Source organism: Eumetopias jubatus, unplaced genomic scaffold (assembly GCF_037043125.1).
Source record: "Eumetopias jubatus isolate StellerSeaLion01/CBP00866 unplaced genomic scaffold, mEumJub1_p1.0 scaffold_2, whole genome shotgun sequence".
Taxonomy (NCBI): domain Eukaryota; kingdom Metazoa; phylum Chordata; class Mammalia; order Carnivora; family Otariidae; genus Eumetopias; species Eumetopias jubatus.
Window position 1 is genome coordinate 69,288,700 of NW_028274808.1, and position 9,229 is coordinate 69,297,928.

At 41.3% G+C, this 9,229-nt stretch overlaps 1 long non-coding RNA gene across 1 annotated transcript; it reads left to right on the forward strand.

The window, feature by feature from the left end:
* Nucleotides 1–98: 98 nt before the first annotated feature.
* Nucleotides 99–4,917, forward strand: LOC148164845 (uncharacterized). The gene is made up of 3 exons (XR_015766997.1): nucleotides 99–356; nucleotides 1,098–1,246; nucleotides 4,674–4,917. It is a non-coding gene; the product is annotated as an uncharacterized LOC148164845 (long non-coding RNA).
* Nucleotides 4,918–9,229: the final 4,312 nt, after the last annotated feature.

The window sequence follows — 9,229 nt, forward strand, 5'->3', positions numbered from 1 at the left end:
GGGAGGCGAGGCCCGGATCGGGCGGCCCTGTGCTCCCGGCTCGCGGGGAGCGGAGGCGGGGCGGGTGCGGCGCTTAAAGGCGCCGGAGAGGAGGGGGCGGGCGCCGCGCGGCCGGGGTGGGCTGCCGGAGGGGCGCAGCTCGGCGAGCGGCGAGGGGTGCCGGAGGTGGCTGCGTTCCTTCGAAAGCGAGGGAGCAGCTGGGCCGATCTTTGTTCTTTTGAGACAAAGCCCCTGAACTTGGGTCCTCGCTTTGTGCAGGTGCAAGTGCTCGTGTATGGAAAGCCCATGGTGGGGAAAGGGTTTAATACAGGAGGTTGCTGTTTCACAGGACTGGTTCGAATCTCACGACACCCAAGGTATTGGCATGTTTCTACCATATCCAGATTAGATCTCTCCGTTTTTTGTTTTTTAATTTAAACTGTCTAGTCGAATTATTTGCTCTTTAGCATCTTGGGTCACTATACCGTAGTTACATAAAAAGTTGCTTGTGAAATTAAAAAACACATGGAATTCACTACATAGATTTAGAAAATTAAGAGAAGCTACTTCATAACAAGAGAATGCTTTCCTAATACATATTTAACAGTCAAGGCACATAATAATCTGATGTCAACAGCAGATAGATATTATTTGATTTGGGGAAAGGAGGAGTTAAGGTATTTGAGTCGGCTTTCCTACCCAGTCCCACCCAGCCTCCATGAGAACTTTAGCCTCTGGTGTAGAACTCTCCCAACAGCCTGTGGGGGTGAAGGAACGTGCCAGACAGACTCAAAGCAGCTTCTTAATCTGCCTTATAGCGTTAGCTCTTCAGTTTTTCTGATGAGAAGTAATAGAGATAAAAGGAAGATTCCAACCCTCCCTCTCCTAGCTTCCCCTTCATGAGCAGTGAACGGTGACTCACCTGGACTCTCTTAGACTTGTTCAAAGGAGGGCTCTTGGAAACTCAAAAAGGCAAATGTATTTCCATGAACATAAGTAATCAAAAAATGTTTCTTTCTGGCTTTGGTAGGAAACTAGCTGTAAATGATGATGTGCTGAAATTTCACAAAGGTAAGAGAAAGGTGGTAGAAATTGAAACAGTCATTTTTTCCTTTCAGATTTATGCTGTTAAAATGGTGGATTAAGTGTTCATGCCAGTAAGCAATCCTTGTTTTGCACAATGGAGTGTACGCAGAACCCTGATTTGCAACTTTGGTATCTCTCTTGGTTTACTGGTAGCATCTACCTCATGGAACTGCCGGTACTGGTCAGTATCCTATGTAACAGGTATTGACTTCATCTGTTGTGACTTATATTAAGACATGGTCCCAGGTCATGTTACGGCTGGCGCTTGACCACCCTCCCTTCCCCAATCCTTGCTCAGAAATTGTCCTTTATTCTCCAACTCAAGTGCATTCTCTTGTGCCTACAGCTTTTGTAACTGCACACTGAAGAGGAATTCGGTATGGTGTCCCTTGTGTCCCACCACCTCCAAGGACTATTTCAGTTCCAGCCCCAGTCCAAGTTGTGCAGAATCACCCAAAAGAGGCAGTTCAAAAACCGCCTGCCCCAGACCTTACCCTCAATTTTGATTTTCACTGGGCAACTCTAAAGGGAGTGTGTGCATCTCAAACTATTAAGGATAGACTTCAGTTAGGCGAGAAAAAAAGGAAGTGAAATGGTTTCCTTCTCTCCCTTTTCTCCCTTTGCTTCCTCTCAACACCACATTCTTCCTCATTCTGGTTCTGGCCACACCTCTTGCTCTTAATTTTAAAAGCATGTAAAAATCCTGACCAGCAAAATGTGAGGAGATAGCTATAGACAGCTTTCCTATCCCAGTTTCATTATTTCTCTTCTTGTCTGTTCAAGGCCTCTTCAAAAACCCTGTCTTTTGCCTGTCATCCATTGGTCCCTACCTCATTCCTGACGGTTGTCATACTCCCATGCCAGTCTCCAGCACTGTCGTGTGGCTTGTCTCCCGATTCCATACAACTCATTCACCTCATCTCACTCCATCTTAGAAAATCTAGCAGCCGGCTGCTCCTGTATGCAGCTGGTAAGAGGAGAAGGGAGTAAAACAATAACCAGAATTCTTGGGAGATGACAGAATAACACTTAAAATGGGAAAGGAGGAATTGTAAAAGGGCTAACTTACTTATCCTATTCTGTTCTGAGTCCTGGTGACAGTTCATGAATGTATGTTCTGGAAGTTGCTTTAGGAGTTTCACTTGTATGATTAGACTGCCTTGTACCCTGTAGCCTACCTAATATCTACTACCCCTGCTTCCTAACAGAACTCCAGGTTTGTTCAGGTGCCCATCCCTCCCCTAGGCCAACGTGCCTTGGGTAAACTGACATCCCCAAACTAGTTGAATGATCTGAGGGTAATTCCATTGCTTTAGCAAGGTATTGGTTCAGGAATGAGCCCATGAGGCAATTCTAGCCAAGGAGGCAAGAAGGAAAGGAACCAGAGAAGGAGTGATTTCTCACTGTTAATAGAGAACTATAAGGAGCAATGTGGGTGGTGGTTGTTTCTTCCTTTGGATGTTGTTTGTCTACATGTAATGCTACAGCTATCTTACTAGCAGCCTGGGCATGAAATCAGTTAGTTCTGGAGATGGCAGAGCAGAGAGATGGAAGCAAGCTGTGTCTTGATAATACTGTTGAGCCACAATACGTCTACCCTAATCTGACCTCCCCCATTTGATGAGATAACATTTCTATTACCTGAAGCCAAAAGCAGTCTATAAGAGGGTCCAGTTTTGTGTTCTCTATTGCTTGTTATGTGAAACAGACCCCTGCTTGTTTAACCCTCAATACACCAATCATCATCAATGGACCTGCTTTATTTTTTCATATTTTTAAAAAAATTTTTTTGGATTTTATTAGAAAGAGAGAGAGAGAACCAGTGGGGGGAGGGGCAGAGGGAGAAGCAGACTCCTTGTGGAGTAGGGAACCTGACATGGGACTCGATCCTAGGTCCCTGGGATCGTGACCTGAGCCAAAGGCAGACGCTTAGCCGATTGAGCCACCCAGACACCCTATTTTTTAAGTCATTTTGCGAATCATTTATAAGAAGCAAGAATAAAGGATAGTGGTAAAAAAGTTTTAAAATAAATTTTAATAAGAATTTAAACAGGGCGCCTGGGTGGCTCAGTCAGTTAAGCGACTGCCTTTGGCTCAGGTCCTGATCCCAGGGTACTGGGATCGAGCCCTGCATCGGGCTCCCTGCTCCGCGGGAAGCCTGCTTCTCCCTCTCCCACTCCCCCTGCTTGTGTTCCCTCTCTCGCTGTCTCTCTCTGTCTGTCAAATAAATAAATAAAATCTTAAAAAAAAAAAAGAATTTAAACATAGTGGGGTGCCTGGGTGGCTCAGTTGGTTAACTGTCTGCCTTCAGCTCAGGTCGTGATTCCAGGGTCCTGGGATCAAGTCCCACATTCGGCTCCTTGCTCATCCAGGAAGCTGCTTCTCCTTCTCCCTCTGCCTGCCACTCCCCCTGCTTGTGCTCGCTCTCTCTCTCTGTCAAATAAATAAATAAATAAATAAATAAATAAATAAAATCTTAAAAAAAAAAGAATTTAAACATAGCAAATCCAAATTTTTATCCTATCTTTTCCTGCAGTTAGAGAAATATTACCCTAAATGGGGCATGTCCTTTTTTTTTTTTTTTTTTAAGTAATCCCTATGCCCATCATGGGGCTCAACCCTGAGATCAAGAGTTGCACACTCTGCTGACTGAGGCCAGGTACCCCAAGCCATATCCTTTAAATACAACTGTTGACAAGTCAATGTATATGAACCAGGAACAAAATCATCTCATAAATATTGACTCCAAATTAAAAATATATCTCTAATGTGCTAGTGTATTCTTACTTTTGCTGCTTCTTGTATTTGAATCAACAAAAATACTTTTGAAAATGTAGGTGGCTTGGAATTTTATTGAAAAGAAGATAGCCATCTTCTTAGCTGTAAAACATTTTCATATTTAGATTTATAAACAACAATTAGAACTAGCAATTTAAGCACATTAGACTTCTTGAACTTATACAATGTATGTCAATTATATCAATAAAACTGGAGAAAAAAGAACTAGCCATTCAATGAATTTTTCCTCTCTACATCACGATTTCCTTCCAGTCACCTTTGCATAGACCTTGCCTTTAGCATTTGTTGACTTGTAAACTATATCAACCATATATGACACAAAATATCAAAAAAGATGACAAAATATATCACATCTTTTTTGGATGGCTTGGGTTCTTGTTGCAAAATATTAAATAATGAAGTCATTCCCGTTGAATGGATAGGAATACCATATTTCCTTTTTATCTTTAAATATATATTGTTGAATTATCAATTCTTGAGTTTGAGAAAATTTAGGATTTCATCATCTAAAGACTCATCATCTGGGGCTGCCTAGCTGGCTCAGTTGGTAGAGCATGTGACTCTTGATCTCGGGGTTTTGAGTTCAAGCCCCATGTTGGGTGTAGAGATTACTTAAAAAAAACAACAAATAAAATCTTTAAAAAGTAAGTAAATAAAGACTCATTGTCTGGTATTCCATGTGTGTGATAAATTTCACCATCATCCTTAAAGTCTATTGTCCTTCTGCATTTATTTTCTGATTTTTCCAATATTTTTGAAGTGTTTTCTTCTTTTTTTTTTTTTAAAGATTTTATTTATTTATTTGACAGAGAGAGACACAGCGAGAGAAGGACCACAAGCAGGGAGAGGGGGAGAGGGAGAAGCAGGCTTCCCGCCGAGCAAGGAGCCCGATGTGGGGCTCGATCCCAGGACCCTGGGCTCGTGACCTGAGCCGAAGGCAGACGCTTAACGACTGAGCCACCCAGGCGCCCGAAGTGTTTTCTTCTATCAGTTTTGTTTTCTTTGCCATTATGGAACAAAACATGAAATTTCTCAATTTTCATCAGTGATTAATAAAAGGTTTGATAAAAAACTATGAAGATAACGTCTCCAAATTTTTTTTATACCTTCTTAAAAGATGATGTAGTGCTTTGGACAATACAATAAGATAATAGAAGAATGATGTAATAGTGATGATTTATTTTACTATTGAATCAACCTTCTAGGCAATTCCAAATTGTTTTCTTATTATTTTGTCTTCTCTAACGTAGTTGGGAATAGTTGTTGAGTAATGTTGAAATAATTCCTAGAATGATAATATAGCAAAATGGTTAAAGCTGAAGAAAATTAAGATCACTAAGATCCCATAAATTATGAAAGACTTCAATGTACCCAATATGGTAATTGCAAAACAGAATGAGTTATTACATTTTTTAAGTACATTTACTTTTTGTTTTTTGGAAAAAACAGTTTAAGAAAACTCATGAAATATCCATCCTTATAGATAGTTAGAACCTCTCAGAAAAGATACTCAAACTCTAAAATTGGATCCAATGGACTCTGATGGTGCAAGGGTTAATCCACAGTAAATTGATTCTCTGATATTTGCAACAGAACTAAATCCACTTGATAATCTCATATAGCAATCAGTGACCTCTATGGTGCCAAAATCAAGGGACATTTTCCTGTCTTCTTTGCAATCAATATAATTGACACTTCCTCCTTTTTGAAACCCTCGTTTTAAGTACTGTAGACCTCTTCGAGTTTTAAACAACCTGACCAGCTACTCCCTCAGCCTCTTCTGGAGGGTCCTCCTCTCCCCATCCTTTACAATATGGAACTCCTCAGGGCTTTTCTTCTCCTCCTCTCATTCGTACTCTCCCTCTCCCTAGATAAACTCATCCATTCCTGTGACTTTAAATTCCATCTATATATATTGATGATACCTGACCTTTTACCTCCAATCCTCCCCTCCATTCTAGATCTTTCTAACCGGCTATGTACTTGATGTGTCCAGTTGGATAACTGACAGGTATCCCATATTGAACTCTCAATTGTTTCTCGTTCCAAACCTTGCTTCTCTTGCCTTTTTCCTCTTTACACATGTATAACACCTGCCTTTACACATTTGTTTACAACAGAAACCTAGGACGCATCCTTAACCTTTTGCTTTCTCTCCTCATCCAAAATATTTCTCACATCCATTTTTCTCCCTGTCCATTGCCACCCGCCTAGTCCAAGTCAGCATTACCTCCTGCCTGCAATAGTTGTAATTGGTTACTTTCTTGCCCCATCTCAAATCTATTCTGCATGCAGCTGCCATAGGGATCATTTAAAAATATAAACTGTTTCTTGTCACTTCTTTGATTAGAACTTTTCAGTGGCTTCCCACTGCACTTAGTAAAAGCCAAAATTCTTCACATAACCTTCCATATAGTTAGGTCCTTCCCTCCCTCTCCAAACTTATCTTACATCCCCCCCACCTCACTATCCTCCAGCCGCACTGGTGTATTTTCATTTCTTCTACCAGGCCTCTGCCAGTAATGCTTCACCCACAGCTCACAACTCCCTCTGAATAATTATTTATCTTTCAGTTCTCAATTTATTGTCGCTTACTCCCATTCACTATTTGACTCTCAGTCTCCATTCTTAATTAAGGACCTTTTTCCCTCCAGTGTTTGTCATAGCACCCTTTTCTGTTCCTTTAAAGCACTTATCAGGGGTGCCTGGGTGGCTCAGTCAGTTAAGCCTCTGCCTTCGACTCAGGTCATGATCCTGGGGTCCTGGGATGGAGCCCCGCATTGGGCTCCCTGCTCAGCGGGGAGTCTGCTTCTTTCTCTCCCTCTGCCTGCCGCTCCCCCCTGCTTATGCTCTCTCTCTCTTGCTCTCTGTCAAATGAATAAATAAAATCTTAAAAATAAATAAATGTTTATCACAACTTATAATTAAGCAGTAAACAAATATATAACACCTTTGTTTCCCACTAGACAAATACATTCCTTTAGTTCAGGGGACTATGTCTGTCTTGTTGACTAATATGTCTGGCACATGGTATCTTCTCAAAAGTACATTTGTTCACTAAATGAATGAATGAATGAGCCAATGAATGAATGAAGTTCACAGTCCCTACTGCATGTAAGCTCTAGACCCTCACAAAAGAATTCTCTGTAATAATCACTAGATGAGGAAAACTTCCTGAACTTTTTCCACTTACTTGCTTTGGTTGGAAAAAGAGATCACTGCCGACCGGTTATAAGTCCCCATTAGGAAACTGATCATTTATGGGGCTCACACTTTCGTTCCTAATTTCCTGGTTTAACCTTGAAGCCCTTTTGCCTGAGCATCACCAAATTGGTTCAGCAGAGAATCCTGCCCCAGGTGTGAATTTTGTCTGTCTAATTTGCCTAACATTTAATAGTACCAACTGCTTTTTCTCTCATCAGCCCCTTGCACCAAAGCCCCTTCCTGAGACAAAGCATACTGTATCAGTGAGGATGCCTTTTGCTGCAAGTACCAGAAGCTCCAACCCAAATTGGAATAAACAATAAAGGGATGTTTTTTCTCAGAAAACAAAAGATCCAAAGGTAGGTCATAGTCCAAGCATGCTGCATCAGAGTTCTGGTTCTGCTTCTCTAGGTTTCTTTTGGCTCTACTTTCCTCTGTGTGTTGGATTCTTCTTCAGGCTGCTAGCAGAATTGTCACCAAAGCTCCTGGGATTATGTGCAGATGCAACAGCGTCCAATAGATGATGGGGGTGGTCTCTTCCCTTGTGTCTTACTTTCTCCAAAGCTCTACAGGTTTTAATCATTGGCAGGGGAAATATGGCGTTACCATGATTAGCTTTGACTAATGGAAAGATTTCCTAAATCACACGTGGGAAGGGTGAAGTCACTGGAACAAAATCAAGGCTCTAACAAAGAGAAGTGCAGAGTGGGAGAAGTGACTGTTGGGTAGAAAACCAAGAGAATCGACCACATATGCATTCATTTATACATCATCAAATGCAGGCAGCTGTATTTTCCTTGAGTGTTTTTCAAGAACCCACCACACCATCACTATGAATTCTTAGTCTAGCCTACAAATTCCTTTTTTTTTTTTTAAAGATTTTATTTATTTATTTGTCGGGGAGAGAGAGTGAGGCAGGCAGAGAGAGAAGCAGGCTCCCCACTGAGCAGGGAGCCAGATGCTGAGTTCCATCCCAGGACCTTGGGATCATGAACTGAGCTGCAAGCAGATGCTTAACCAACTGAGCCTCTCAGGCACCCCTAGACCATAGTCTTCTTGATCTCCAACTCTACGCATAGAATCTGTGAGATGAGGCACCAGATACATGTTTTGTTTTTGTTTTTAAACAAATTAAATGTAAAAATGTCAATAAGACACTTGCTTTTCAGTTTAAAAAATTGCCCACAAGGGCGCCTGGGTGGCTCAGTTGGTTAGGCGACTGCCTTCGGCTCAGGTCATGATCCTGGAGTCCCGGGATCGAGTCCCACATCGGGCTCCCTGCTCAGCAGGGAGTCTGCTTCTCCCTCTGACCTGCCCCCCTCTCATGCTTTCTCTCTATCTCATTCTATCTCTCAAATAAATAAAATCTTTAAAAAAAAAATACAAAATAAATAAAAAGAAAAAAAGAAAAAATTGCCCACAAGACACTTCCTTCTTCTAAACTTTTCAAAAACAGTTTCTTTTTCAGATCATGATTCAGAAAATATTTACCTATTTATTACTGCCTCTGAGGTGTGTTACTTTGGTCTAGGCACTCAGTAAAAGCTTGTTCAATTAATCTGTGGACTTCATTTCACCTCCACAGTTGAGGTACTGGGAAAGGTACAGAAATTTTCTCCCATATACCCATTCACACTCAAAAAGTAATGATCCACAGTGCATAAAATTTAGAAAATATAGAAAAGTACAAAGATGACTATAATAATGTATCCATAGATAGAAATATTACAGTTAGGGGTGCCTGGCTGGCTCAGTCCATGGAGCATGAGATGCTCGGTCTCAGAGTCATGAGTTCGAGCCCCACGTTGGGAGTAGAGATTACTTAAAAAAAAATAAAATAAATGTAGGATATCTTTTTAAAAAATAGCTACAGGGCGCCTGGGTGGCTCAGTCGGTTAAGCGACTGCCTTCAGCTCAGGTCATGATCCTGGAGTCCCGGGATCGAGTCCCGCATCGGGCTCCCTGCTCAGCGGGGAGTCTGCTTCTCCCTCTGACCCTCTTCCCTCTCATGCTCTCTATCTCTCATTCTCTCTCTCTCAAATAAATAAATAAAATCTTTAAAAAAAATAAAATAAAAAATAGCTACAGTTAACATGTTTGTGATTTTTCTTTCTTCCTATCTTTTTTTTTTCTTTCTTATTTATTTGTTTGTTTGACAAGA